The sequence below is a fragment of the Adiantum capillus-veneris genome, chromosome 10 (assembly GCF_014529385.1).
Source record: "Adiantum capillus-veneris isolate H3 chromosome 10, ASM1452938v2, whole genome shotgun sequence".
Classification (NCBI taxonomy): domain Eukaryota; kingdom Viridiplantae; phylum Streptophyta; class Polypodiopsida; order Polypodiales; family Pteridaceae; genus Adiantum; species Adiantum capillus-veneris.
In genome coordinates, this window is record NC_140940.1 from 155356618 (window position 1) to 155371616 (window position 14999).

At 43.9% G+C, this 14999-nt stretch overlaps 1 protein-coding gene across 3 annotated transcripts in view; it reads left to right on the forward strand.

Moving 5' to 3' along the window:
- The window catches only part of LOC147449916 (uncharacterized), a 76579-nt gene that overhangs the window by 43847 nt on the left and 17733 nt on the right, over positions 1–14999 (forward strand). The window contains exon 3 of one of the 3 annotated variants that reach the window (XR_015189564.1): positions 8894–9056. The exons of the other annotated variants lie outside the window; for them this stretch is intronic. The gene's annotated coding sequence lies outside the window, so the exon portion shown is untranslated. The remainder of the gene's footprint in view (positions 1–8893; positions 9057–14999) is intronic. 3 annotated transcript variants of the gene reach the window in all.

Consider the following 14999-nt stretch of genomic DNA (forward strand, 5'->3'; position numbering starts at 1 on the left):
GACATGAAAAGCATTGTGGATGCGCCAGTTAGAAGGCAAATCCAATCTGAAAGTCACATCATTGACTTTATCTGTAATTTTGAAAGGGTCGTAAAATCTATGGGAAAGTTTGACAACTTTCCCTTTGCCGACCCGCTTTTTCAATCTAGCTTTCTCAAACCGAAGCAGGACGTATTGTCCTTTTTCAAGATTGAGATTCCTTCTGTGCTTGTCTGCTTTTCTCTTCTGTTGCTCTACGAAGAATCGCTTGCTTTACTTGTTGATGGGCAATATCAATATTGTGCACAAATTCATCTGCAGCGAAGATGTTTTCTTTGGTTACCATAATAGGAAGTAAGAGTGGCTTCCCATAAATAATTTCGAAAGGGGCTTTACCAGTTGAGGAATGTATGGTATTATTATACGCAAACTCAACTATTGGTAAGTACTGTTCCCATCCGGATTGTCGTTCCGAAACATAGCACTTGAGGAGATCTAAAACAGTGGCATTAGCGATTTAGCTTTGACCATCTATTTGAGGATGATAAGCTGATGAAAAATCAAGCTTAGTTCCCAAGTTTTCGAACAATGCCTGCCAAAATAGACTAGTCATGCGGGGATCTCTGTCGCTCACAATAGTCTTTGGCAATCCATGGTGTTTAAAAATCTGAGCTAGAAATATTCTAGCCATGTGATCAGCTTTGATCGTCTTCTTTACTGGAAGAAAATAGGCTTGCTTACTGAATCTGTCTACTATAGTCCAGATTGCATCATTTCCATTCTTGGATCGAGGAAGATCCGTAATAAAATCCATGGCAATACTTTCCCATGGTGTGTTAGGCACAGGGAGCGGCTGAAGCTTGCCATAAAATTTATGTCTGTCATATTTTACCTTTTGGCAGACTAAACACTCACGTACATGTTTTTCAATGTCCGCACGGAGTGTTGGCCAAAAGAAATACCTTTCGAGGGCACTAGTGGTGGAAGCAATTCCCCGATGCCCGGCATAAGGAGAATTATGTGCTTCATCCATCACCTTTTTTCGTAAGGGCTGAGCTATGCATATTGCTTGTTGACGATAGAGTGTATTATCCCTGATAGAATAAGGTGGCTTTGAGTGACCAGCTTGAAGATTTGCCCAAATTGTGGCAAAGTCTGGATCTTGAGGATACATCTCGCTGAGAGATTCTAGTTCCTCATGATAAATTGTTGTTAGTGCATTGATCTTTGGACGCCTGGAGAGAGCATCTGCAACTGCATTCTTTGTTCCAGAAGTGTGTAAAATCTGAAAATGAAACATTGAAAGAAAGTTGGCCCATCTCATCTGCTTTTCTGATAACTTTCTCTGTGTGAGAAAGTAGCGAAGACTTTGATGATCTGTCTTGATAATAAAATCAGCTCCTCATAGATAGTGTTTCCAAATGGAAAGAGCATGAATTACTGCCATTAGCTCTTTTTCGTATATGGAGGCATGCAACTCTCCATCTTTAAGGCGCCGACTTCCATAGGCTATCGCGTGACCCTCTTGGTTCAAAACTGCTCCTACACAATCTCCAGATACATCGCAGTATACCTCGAAAGGTTTGCGAAGATCAGGGACGGTGAGAACAAGTCCGTGACTGAGTAGATACTTAAGCTTTTCGAAAGCTTGTTTTTGTCCAGACCCCCAATGGAATGGAATCCGCTTCTTTGTCAGGTCATGGAGGGGACCTGCTATCGCGGCAAAAGCTCGAATGAAACGCCGATAATAAGAACAGAGGCCAAGGAAACTTCGTACATCATGTACTGTAGTTGGCGTAGGCCATTCTACAACTGCTTGAATCTTATCAGGGTCCATTCTCACCTGGTTGTGAGATACTATATGGCCCAAATAGTGGATTTCTTTTAGAAAGAACTCACTCTTCTTAGCATTCACAAATAATTTGTGTTTGCGTAATTCTTCAAACACTAAGGCGAGATGCTTATAGTGTTCGTCTTTCGTCTCTGAGAAGATTAAGACGTCATCAAAGAAAACGCCTGTAAAGCTTCTGTATGAGTGGAAGATTCTATCCATCATTCTGTTGAATGTAGTTGGTGCATTAGTGAGCCCAAAAGGCATCACTAGAAATTCATACAACCCGAAGGTTATTCTAAATGAAGTCTTATGCACATCCTGAGGAGCTATGCGGATTTGATGATAACCGCTCTTCAAGTCTATACGACTAAAGACACTGGCTCCTTGTAACTTATCAAGAATGTCGTCAATCCGAGGGATTGGAAATCGATTCTTGATTGTGATCTTGTTTAGAGATCTATAGTCTATGCACATGTGGCATGTGCCATCCTTTTTCTGTACTAGCAAGACAGGTGAACAATATGGAGAAGTACTAGGCCTTATTTAAGCCCTTCTCCAAAAGTTCGTTAACCTGCTTGAGAATTTCCTCTTGCTGCATTAGACTTACTCGATAAGGGGGCTGATTTGGAGGAGAACTTCTTGGGATCAAATCAATTGTATGATCCTCAGGTCACGAAGGTGGGAGTTCATTTGGAAGTTCATCTGTAAAACAATCTTTATATCTTTCTATTAACTTAAGTCTTTTTTGCTCTAAAGAGGAAGAAAGTTGTGAAACAGACACATCTCTCTCTCTTGCAAAAATCAAGTACGTTGAAACACACTTTTTCATTTCTTTCTTGATGGCAATGTGATTGGCGATAGGAATACTCCAATCACCTGCATCTGCAAGTACAAGATACTCCTTTCCTTTATGAGCAAAAGATAAGGTTTTCTGAACATAGTCAGGAATGGGATGCATCTTGTAGTGCCAAGGCATTCCCAAGATAACATCGCATCCTTCAAGTGAAGCTAGTAAGAAAGACTCTTGATCCTTGTAGTCGTAGACCTTTAGATTCAACTTCCCTATGATTGGAGTAGAGTTTGAGTTCTGCCCTTTGAAAGCAGATTGCGCTTGAATAGAGACTCCAAAACGATTGGGCTGCAAGTTCAGGTCGTCAGCTAGCTTGGTAGAGATGAAGTTGTCTGTACTACCAGGGTCAAACAAAATAAGAGCCCGCTGGTTGTTGATACTACCCCATGCTTTGAGAAGAGCTCTTTCTTTTCCATCCTTGGTTGTATTTCCCTGTACATCTGGGACTGCATTGGAAGAGGGTGGTTGTGGAGGTTTGGTTGGACAGTCACCCTTCATATGACCAACTTGTCCGCACTTGAAGCATCTTCCTTCACTAATGTAGGTTCGCAACTCGGCAAGAGAGAGATATCTCCCTTTCTTGGGCTGATTTGGCTTTGCTTCTGCTTCGGAGGCGGTTCTTTTCTTCTTTTGAGAAGAAGTAGAAGAGGTAGGCTGCTCATGGAGAGCCTTCATCTTGGCATGGTAAGTGCTTTGCTCCATCTTCCTAGGAGTACCCTTGTCATGTATTCCATCAGCTATGCGGGCTGATTCCATAAGTATCTGCAAGTTACCTCGAGGGTAAAGCTTCATAGCCTTTTGCAAGGCTTCATGCAAACCTGCTTCAAACTTGCGCATCTTCTCCGAATCGTCAATCTTCTTGAAAGGAGTGACTTTCAAGAGAACGTCCCAAAACCTATCCACATAGCGTGGAACAGTTTCGTTCTCTGACTGTCGATCCCATTCTTTCTTTACCTCTTCCTCATAGTCTGGAGGAAGGAACTGTGCGTAGAACTCCTTCTTGAAGGCAGTCCAATCTTGGGGTTTGCGATCTTCCAGGATAAGGGTTAACCACCAATGGCTGGCGGTGCCTTTCAGGTACAAACTGACATGGCGAAGCTTGGATCTTTCCTTGAAATTCCCTTCTGCAAATGCAACTTCAAATTGGCGGATGAAAGCCAAAGCTTTGTCATTATCACGCCGTCCATTGTAGGTGTCGAATTTCACATCTTTATCTCCCGACTTGAATGTTTTCTGCCTATGGTGTTTCTTCTTATGGTGCTCCTTCTTTCTATGCTTAGACTCCTTGTGGACAGGAGTCCTTTCCCTTGAATGCACTTCTTGCTGCGACGGATCGTCGAGAAACATGTCTTCCGGAGCAACTATGTCATCCAGATCCTTCATGAAAGAGAACTGAGGGGAATCAGGGGGATCTTGCTCTTGAACTTTTGGATTAAACCGCACATGACGTTCTGGAGGTTTCTTCTGCCTCTCGTGCATGCGGGAGGTTCCAATCAAAGGATCTTTCCTTGGTTGTGGCGCCTTTGGGTTCTGCGGGATTTCTCCCGACCCCATCGGCATTTTCTCTTTCCCTTTTTCAAGAGTATGGAGAATCTTTTGGACTTCTGGATGGGAGAGAGCTTTCTGCAACTCTTCCACCTTCTGTTGAAGGAGAGAGAACTCTATCTCGCGTCCTCCCATTTCTGCAGTCTGCCAAGAGTCGTCAATCCCTTCAGGAAGAGAGAGAGGACCTTGCTCTGATACCACTGTCACAAAAATACGGAAGCGTAAACTGACGTTTAATTGCACTTCAAATACTCAAGAGAATTAGAGGGAGAGAGAAAACTTGACACTCCATTGGGGACCTGAAGATGGGTTGGTCCCCCCCCCATAAAGAGAATATCTTTATTACTAAGGGAGAATCTTTACAAGCACAGGAACGGGGCATACGCCCGTCCTCTATTCTTTCTTTTGTTCTGTTCTGACTACTGACTGAGAAAGTGTTTCCACTTTCTTTCTGCTTAGGGGATTTCCCCTCTTCTGCGAGACTGGTTGGAAGCTCTCGAAAAGAGAGTCTATCTTCCAAAACAGCTCATCGGAAGCTCTCACAGAGGAGAGTCCATCTTCCGTTATGTGTTGCCTTCATGCTCATTCATTCATGCATCGAACACAAAAGAGAAACAAGCAAAATGCACACGCACATGCTTGCTGTAATTTTCTGCACATAACCTGAAATTCTTACCTGTGCACACCCCTACGCCGAAACAGAGGTCTTCTTCGCGATGGAATCGCGCCAAACTTGATGTAGACTTAGGATAAGGAGAGAGAAGAGAATTTCTATGGCTGATCTGCTGAAAACAGCCCTAATCGAGGTGATTAGGGGCTGAAAACAGAGAATTACAGCAGCCGCACTCTGCTAAGAGAGCATCTACGGCAGCTTCTCGCGATAAAACTTCACCAGAAGGTGTCTATGACTGTGAGATCCCTTGTTCTTGACAATGGGAGCACAAGGCTACCACATATGTCGCAAGGGGCTGCTCTCAAGCTTCAATGGAGGGCTCCACCGCGTAGAGCACGCTCACATTAGGGGGGGTAGGTGCACTGCCAGCCCTGAAAATGGGGGAGGAGGGGCTCCTAAATAGCCATCAGGGAGAGGGGGCGCTAGGAAGAGAGAGAGGGTGAGAGTGAGAGTGAGAGAGAATTAGTTTGCATTGGTAAGTGTGCCACTTGGCACGCTTACTTTAAAAACTTAAAAACCATTCAACTTTTGACTTTAAAAACTTCTAGCTCATTAATTAAAAATGTGCAACTAACTAACAAATGCTACCAATGATTCTTTTATGAGAACACCAAAGGTCTGCCGGCGCAATGCCGCACTGGCACTGCACCGCCTTTACCTGTTCACACTTGTCCAGCCGCCTGCCCGGGCACGGACCGTTAAATTTAATTTAACGAAACTTATCCTAAGGCTTTATTAGCTTTATTAGCCTTAGGGTCACTGTTCTAAGGACCCCATCTCATTCATGTGCTTGTACTGACGCGCGTATTTTTCCTGAGCCTAAAATCTGAGGCTACTGCTTACCCCTTTCTGAAGACCCGATTTCCCAATCACTAGGGCTTCAGGGTAATTTCTGCTAAGGTCCCTCTGAGGTGTTGTGGCCCGCATTTAGGCTCACCTGAGGCCTTAGAACTGCTAGGTCTATTCTGGTGTACACACAACTAATTAGATGATTCTGTTCTCGTAAATAAATTAATTATTTACAAAGTCTGACTTAGTTACATATGTGGTCTTAGTGCATCTAGACACCCTTGAAAACATCAGCGCGGTCTAGGTGTGATGGCTAATATTGCTATGCTGGAATATCAAGAGCTCCGATGCGGATGAGATGATTGGTTGAAAATCTGATTGTGGAACTGTATGGTGTAATGCATGCTAGAGAATGTGTTATTTGCTGGTGATGATCATTGGCATGTATGCTTAAAGATAGTGTCTGCTAAAGAATTGGATTGAGCTTTGCAGGAGTAATTGCGGGCGATTACTTTTCTTTCAACGTGGGAGGATATGTCACAAAGTGATGATGTGGCTTATTCCATTGAAGAGGACCCGTTTTAAGTGCCCAAAAGTGGCCAGAATAAAGCGGACGAGTTTAGAACCCTTTACTATGATGATGTGGCACCTATACGAATGTCCCGAAAATTGTGCCGCGAATCACGGGACTCTAGGATTTTCTGGAATTTATAAAAAATAGCCCAGAGGCTGCTAGCTTTTCATATCGGATGCTTTTTGGGCCTCCTCTCTGGCAGTCTAGCAACTCCAGACGTGGAGGAGGAGGTCCCTGGCAGTTGTACCTTCTGTCAAAGCAATATAAAAGAAATACTGAAAGGAACACTAGAGTTTGGGGCCATTGCATCTCGGAGTGGAACTCCACCACTCCATGTCTACCGTGTGGATTCTCTCTCTCTCTCTCTCTCTCTCTCTCTCTCTCTCTCTCTCTCTCTCTCTCTGTTCAGTTGTGTTTGAAGTGCTAAAGTTCTGCTCTTTGCAGTCGGCACATGGTGCCCGTCGGATTCACTCTCAATGTAGGTTGACATAAAAGTAGATGTGATGGGTGAATTTCTCTATGTTTCGCTTCTAGGTCCTTCATATATCTCCGAGTAAACACATAATAGCAAATGCTCTCCCCCGCCGACCAAAAATTGATGCTATCACCAACATTCATTATCAAGGACTATAATCTATACCTGAGACGGATCATGTAGATATGGGCTTCTCTAAAACAGGGGAAAAAGTTCCAAACTGGCAATTCTATCTTCCAATACCCCATATGAGAAGGATATTTTTATTTCATCAGGTGATCTATATGGCAAAAATTGTGTAATCTGTGAAACCGATTGCTGATAGAAAACACAAGTGAGGGATGATTATAACAGACTCAAATAGGACTGGATTCTCAATTAATAACATCTAAACAAGAGACAAGAGGAGCGGGGTTCCCCGCTGAGAGATGCTGGCCCCTAAAGAAGTGTACCCTTGGCGGTATGTTTTATTTGTATTGATGTCAAAGTTATTGTGAGTAGGACTGCTCAAAGAGCCCACTCTCACAATATGGGTACAATAGGTATGGCACGGTTGCATCTTACTTATAGCTCTTGTTTGCTAAAAGCACTCCACAAACTGATTTCTAAAAATGATTAGCTTAATTAAAGCAACCTGTTGACACAAACCACGCAGAGGACACACCAAAAACAACTGCGCTTGCTGGTTGCCCCATATAAGAAGCCACATCAGCTGCATCCATGTGGCTTGCCATGTAGCACTCCTTGACCTGCAATGTTTGCTATGTTGCATCCATATAGTCCAATTGTTTGTACATCCTATGTCACAAATTGTTGACGTTTCAAGCCACTGAAGACCCTAGCCGACTTGCAGATCCCGTCTGAGGGGCCTAAACCCTAGAAGCAGAAGCAGAACAAATCCTAACTTATGGAGTTTGGCTGAGTGGCCAAAATAATAACAGGGTTAGGATTTTAATCCTAACCCCCACCCAACATACAACACCCCATCCGATGAGGCCTAAATAATGGAATAAAGCAGAACCTCACTCACACGTGCAAATTGGGTAGAGATGATGACGTGGTAGCCTTCTATTACGGACGCCCGCGATTCCCATTGGCAGCTCATGACGTGGAAGTGCTATACGAATAGCCCTCTGGGCGCTTGTTTTTGGACCACTAGCTTTTAGAACCTACTGCTTTCATGGAATTGCTTTTGGATGGCCAAGGGCCTATAAATGTGTACTAAGGGCTCACTCTTTCGCATTCTATCCAGGAGAGATGTAGAGCAGATCCGCTAGTGTTGTACCTCATTGAAGCAATATAAAGAAATATTGAAAGGGGTGCCACAGTTTGGGGTCAGTGCACTCTGGGGGTGAACTCTGGCACTCTGTGTTTCGTGTGAAGTCTCTCTCTTTCAATTCGGTTGTTTTGAAGCATCGCATCTAAAGTCTGTTCAATCTGTTCTTTTCTGTCGGCACGTGGTGCCGCCCCGTTACAATGGTAATAGAGCTTCACGCATGTGCTTTTTTGAAAGCATACCGATCCCTCAAGAGCAGACGGAGCAAGACGACGCTTCTAGAATATATAGAAATTTTTGTTCCCTTTTCTCGAGAGGAATCCGGACCTACATGAACCTACAGATAGAAGCTATGGAGCTGGATGAAGAAGGAATGACAATTGGAGGAGGAGATACAGGAGGAGAAGTTTGTTTTTGCCCTAAAAAAGCACAAAAGAACATGCTTACGCTTTTTTGTGTTGTAGAGGACTCTAAAAATGTCTCCAACGGTTGAGAATTTGAATTTGCAATAGAAGTCAAAGTTGATCCTCTCGACAGGCCCTACACTTTGATGCAAGCGGATTTTGATTTTGAAAATGTTGAAAAATTAGGGTTTTCAGCAGCAAATTAGGGTTTCTGCAGCATGGGTCAGAATTATGTTTCCGGTGCTTTTTGCAGACAACAGGTAATACTAGAAGCAGTTGGGAGCATGGAGTTGGAGATCCAATCTTTTCCAACGAGGAGAACCATTTGCTTGAAATTTTGCTTGAGAAATTGCTTGAGAATATTGTCTAGATTTTTTTGAAATGGTTTTTTATCTATATTCAACTTGTTGTGGTGCCGATTTGAGATTTCTTGATGCTGGTTTTGATACTGATTTCAATGTTTTTTGGAACACTTTTGGATAATCATGGCTCAGGCTTTCCTAGGAGGAGTATTCAAGAGGAAATTGAGATTGCAAAGTTGTGTTTTACTCATGGCTTGGGCTTTCCCGGGAGGAGTACTAAAGAGAAGAATTGATGCTTGATAATGTCTGAATATCTCATGGCTCGGGCCTTTTTGGGAGGAGTATTCAATAGGAGGTAATGATTGAAAAGTTGTGCTTTACTCATGACCCGGACCTTTTTGGTTATTTGTGAGAGGACCGATGAAAAGAAAATTGGGTATAGTTTGAGAAGTATTTTAATCTTGGAACCTTCAAGCGACGCAGGTTGGGGTCTGGGGAGGGTTTGGTTGTAAAAGGCCTCTATATCTCATGGCCTCAACCTTTTTAGGTTATTTGCAAGAGGAGTGATGAGGGAGTCGTCGATTATCTTATAGCCCTGACCTTCTTGGTGGTTTGCGGGAGGAGTGTTCATCGGTGAGTGTATGTTTCTATGTTCTATAACATACATTTGTATGTGTGTTGCATCGTGATGTGCCAACCACTGAATGTGCCTAATTGGGTGAGATTGTGTGGGTATGTAACTTTTAGTGCATTGCTTCAAAGGTTTCATCTAGGAAGCTTGGGTAAAAGGAGAGCTTGAAGTCATGCCAGGTTTTGGGATTGTCTAGCTTCCTGGTTAGGGCAGCCCACCATGTTTGGGCACTATCTTTGAGGAAGGAGGTGACTCGTAGTAACTTGGGTTCTTTCGTGAAATACCCGTTATTGAGCAGGATGTCGAACTGTTGTAGGAATTTCAGTGCATCGTGAGAATCTTGGACGCCTGAGAAGGTGAAAATTTTAACTGTAGCACCACCATCCTTAAAGGTTCTGGACTAGAATGTACCACTGGAGGTGCTAAATAAAAATAGTAATGGTGATAGTGCCCATCTGATGAATATGAGGGTGCAGTAGGTGGTGGTGGGACATAGGGTGGAGGTGCAGCAGAAGGCAAGGTAGTGGTGCTTCAGAAGTCACATACGGTCGTCCTCTTGAAGCCATATTCTTGAAAATGCCTCTCAGAAATTTAGAGATATTTACAAAGCTCTGCCGTGAAGAGGTTGTTGGGTGATTTCAGGAAGGGTCAAGAGGAAAAGAAGAGTAAAGCTGAGAAGGTCGGGGAGGCATAACAGGTTTGTAGGAGGATTCAAGGTGCCCGAATAGTTGTGTAAAGCTTTGAAGTCAATTCTGTCATCTGTTGGTCTCTATTGTTGTTGTTACCTGTCACAAAGTGATGACGTGGTGGACAGCAGAAACCCTAATTTCTGCCAGAAACCCTAATTTCCGGAAATCGCAGAGGCTTTTTTTTTTAATTTTTATAATGACTGCTTTTTTTTAATAAAAAAAGAGAAAAGACTCTCTAAGAGAGAGAGAGAACTTATGCTTTTTATTTTAAAAGCTTTTGGGGCTCTGCTTTTGGGCATCCCTTGTATCTTTAAATAAGTGGTGAGGGCTTCACTTCTCAGAGCATCTAGACGCAGAGTCTGAGAGTGAAACCCTAGCCACTCTCTTGTACTTTGAACTGATTAATATAAAAAGAAATACCGAAAGGGGCGCCAGTCTTTGGGGCCAATATCTCTAGGCACAAAACTCCGCCAGGCCATTGCAAATCTATTGTGATCTGTGAATTGTTTTGAAGTGGTTATTTGGTGCTGTCGCGATTGATTTTTGACTTGGAGTGTCCAAGTCTGTTACAGTGGTATCAGAGCACGGCTGATTTCTCTTCTACGGGAAGTCCGATCCCCGATTTTTTTTTTTCCGCGGCACCTATGGCTTCAGGCAATGATCAGTCGACTCCCTCTGCATCTGGAGATGCGGGCAAGGATCACAACGAAGATTCCGGCAAAGAGTATGGCCCTACTTAGGCGGAGCGGCGAGAGATGGAGCGTCGCCAGTTGATCGGCGATGCAACAAAGATGATGCTCAATTTTGCCAAGGACCCGAAGATGGCAAAGTATATGAACCAGACCTCTTTGGAAGAGGTACAGATGGAGTGGCAGAGAACCACAACACCACTCCCGAAACCCGCTTTCAAGAAACCTTCTGCCTCCAAGAAAATATACGAAGAAGGTGGTTGATGCACAGATTGTTCAGCTTTTTGACGCGCAAAAGAAAGCCAAAAAGCACGGCAAAAAGTAGAAGAAAAGAACTGACTTTCCAGGTTATTTGGGTCGTCAATCGACTTTTGACAAGGCAAAGAAACAGAAGAAGCGTGTTCGATTTGAAGGAGTACCCAGTTCTTCTTCTTCTTCTGATAGTTCTTCTAGCTCCTCGGATTCGAGCGAAGAAAACAGAAAAGGTAAAAAGCGAAGCAAGAAACAAAGCTTCGGAAAGGGCAAGAAAAAGGCAAAGAAGGCTACATCTCGCCCAGAGACTGACACTTCTACTGAGGACTCGTCTATAGACAGCTCAGATTCTGATGACGGAAAGTTTTATGCGAACAAGAAGAATTTTTACAAAGCCAACCAGTATGACTTTCTCGAAGATAAAAGCAAGAAAGTCCGAGAGTTTAAGGAAGGTGGCCACTCGATCAAGTTTGATACTTTTCAGGATACTCAGATGCTTCGAAGGCTTTGTCTTTTATACAGCAGTTTGACATCGCTTTCGCGGGAGGACGCTATTCAGAGCACTCCAAGATTCGGAGAGCTACCACTTACCTTAAGGGGAATGCTCGTACTTGGTGGTCCACGCTTCTTTTAACAAGAGTGCGCCAGTTAAATGGATGAAATTTAAGAAGCTTTTTATTTCTTCTTGGTTGATGCAAGAATATGAACGAGATGTACGAGCTGCTTGGAACCATCTTCGGATGACCAAGAAATATACAATCAATGCTTATTGTGAAAGATTCTGGAGCTCTTTTCTACCCGCCTCTTCATTCAAGAAGATCTCGTTCAGAGAACAGATTGAGCGGTTTACCTTGGGTCTACCTACAGAGATCCGAGATCACTGCTCGGAACAGAAGTCAGCTTCTATTCAAGAGTTGATGAGTCATGCGAAGCGGGGCTTTGCCATTCACTTTGGCAGTCTGACCTACCCCACAGATGAGGCCATGACACAACGAGTCGAACAGACTTCTGGGAATGAAAGTAGAAAGAAAAAGAGCAACCCAGTGAAAAATGATGTACGACCCAAGCTTACTCCTGAGGAGAGAGCTCGCTTCATCAGAGAGGGGAAGTGCTTTGCATGCGGAGAACATGGACATATCTCCGCGAAGTGCCCTAATAAGGCACAGAAAGAACAGAATGATAAAGACGACGACAGGTCTGAGAGTTCGAGAGCAGCTGAGGAATGTGGCAGAAAAGGCAGATAGAAAAGCAGAACTGGTACCACATGGCGTGGGACCTGCACCGAATCTAATGAATGAAAGTACAAACATTGCCGCTTTCGGGGCAAAGTGAAGGATCATGAAGCTCTTTTGAAGGAGCCAAGGCCAACTTCTTTTCACTTGGAATTGGCGGCTCGATTTGGAATTACGCCCAATAGACTGACGCCACAGGCGGAGGTAGTTCGACTGGCACCCGGATGGGATGTTGCCATTACACCTAGCATTGGCAAACTTCGTTTGCAATGATAGGGGTGTTCAGGGCACGCGAGTGACATTCTACTCAGGATCCCTTGGTACCACAAGAACTACGCCGTGGTTGACTACCGGGCCAAGAAAGCGACTTTGATAAATGACGGGCTTAGAGATTGTACTTGATGAACTTCAATGTCTTACTCATTCTTTTGGGAGAGATGGATAAAGGTTGAATATGTTTTGACCTGATCAAAAGAACGCCAAGATTTTTCTCCACACTCATGCCGATTGCTTTTCAGAGGGCCTGAAGATCAAACCATTGATCTGATACCTGGAAGCACGCCACCGAATCGGCCACCTTATCGTGTGAGCCGAGTACAGAATGAAAAGATTATGAACCCAGTGAAAAACCTCTTGGAAAAGAGTCTTGTCCAGCCTAGTACTTCACCGTATTGCTCTCCATTGTTGTTGGTTTTTAAGAAAGACGGATCTTGGAGAATGTGCATCGATTATAGCACTCTCAACGAAATCACCATCAAGAACAGATTTCCGATTCCTAGGATCGATGATATACTCGACAGGTTACAGGGATCCTCGTGCTTTAGCAGGATTGACTTGAAGAGTGGATATCATCAGATCAAGATAGCGCCAGGAGATGTCTACAAGACAGCTTTTCGGACGACTTTTGGGTTATTTGAGTTTTTGGTGATGCGTTTTGGCTTAACCAATGCTCTTGTGACATTTAACCAGATGATGGACAAGATTTTTCGAGAGTACAGGCCATTTGTTGGCACTTTCTTTGACGACATCATTGTTTTCTCCAAGAATGAGGCAAAACACAGAGATCATCTGCTTCAAGTCTTTCAGGCATTACGAGATCACACGTTAGTGATTAATGCAAAGAAAAGTGAATTTTTCCTACCAGAGATACACTTTTTGGGACACATTGTGTCAGCAGCAGGAGTGCAAATGGACCCGGCCAAGATAGAGACTATCCGTGATTGGCCCGATTTGAGGAATGTCCATGATGTTAGAAGCTTCTTGGAACTGTGTTCGTACTACAGGCGGTTCATACGAAAGTTTGCAGAGGTTGCTTCCCCTTTGCATACCTTGACACAGAAAGGAGTACCTTTTCCGTGGGGAACCACAGAGGTGATTGCCTTTCGGACATTGAAACAGAAATTGACTATGGGACCTATTTTGACTTTGCCGGACTTGCAGAAGTCATTTGAAGTATATTGTGATGCTTGTGGTCGTAGTCTGGGTACGGTCTTGATGCAAGAAGGCCATGTCATAGCTTACAAGAGCCGTTTGTTCTCTAGGCCGGAGATGACAGCACAGATTTATCAGAAAGATCTTTTGGCGGTTATCCATGCTCTTACTCAGTGGCGGCATTACCTACTCGGAGCGGATTTTACTGTCTTTACAGACCATCAGAGTTTGCGCTACTTCTTGTCACAGAAGCAGCTTTTGGAAAAGCAGATACGGTGGGCGAACATCTTGTCACAGTTCCACCTCCAGACTGTCCATGTGCAGGGACAGAAGGATGTGGTGGCAGATGCTTTGTCTCGGAAACCATTGGTTCTGGCTATTTCCGTGATACATCATAGGAGCTTCGAGGATATGGTCGATCAGTATGCCACAGATACAGATTTTTCAGATATTTTCACACGGATACGGGATGGGGAGACAGTAGTTGGATACTCCCTTCGGGAAGGCTACTTGATGAAAAAGACTATGTTGTGCGTTACACAGCCGTTGAGGGAAAAGGTTATGACTGAATGCCACTGTCCACCTTTTACGGGTCACCGCGGCATTGCTACCACCATGAAAGGGGTAGAGAGATACTTCTTTTGGCCGTGACTCAAAAAGGACGTGGAAGAGTTGTGCACAGTATGCCAGAAGGTCAAGTTTGACAGGCATAAGGCACAGGGATGGTTACACCCTTTACCCATACCCACCCGCCCCTGGGAAAGTATTTAAATGGATTTCATTTTTGATCTCCCGATTACACAGAATGATCACAATGATTTTCCGATTACATGGCACTCCTGAGACGATTGTCTCTGACAGAGACCCCAGATTTATGAGTTTGTTTTGGAAGGCAATTTGGGAGAACATTGGCACGCAGTTGCAGTTCTCATCATCGTTCCACTTGCAGACTGACGGGCAATTTGAGATTTCCAATTCAGTGATTTTAGATTTATTGAAGTCTTGTATCTTGGATCAGAAGACTCAATGGAAAAAGAACTTACCTTTGGTGGAATTTGCCTACAATAACACGATACACTCTTCGACGGGGAAGACGCCATGTGAGATTGTTGAAAGTGCTGCAAAGGTTCCATCATTCCTGAGCACGAAGATTAGATATTTGAAGCGGATGAATATTCGCGAGATTTGGATACGGCTTTTGCCAAGGTTCGCGAGACTTTGCAGGAGTCTAAGAACGGCAGAAAAAGGCAGCGGATCGCCATCGTCGCGACTTGAAATTGAAGAAGGATGATTGGGTGCTCTTACGTTTTGAGAAGGCACACCTACGACAGAAAAAGGGAAAGGAGAGGCTTTCTCCAAAGCTTAGTATGTGAT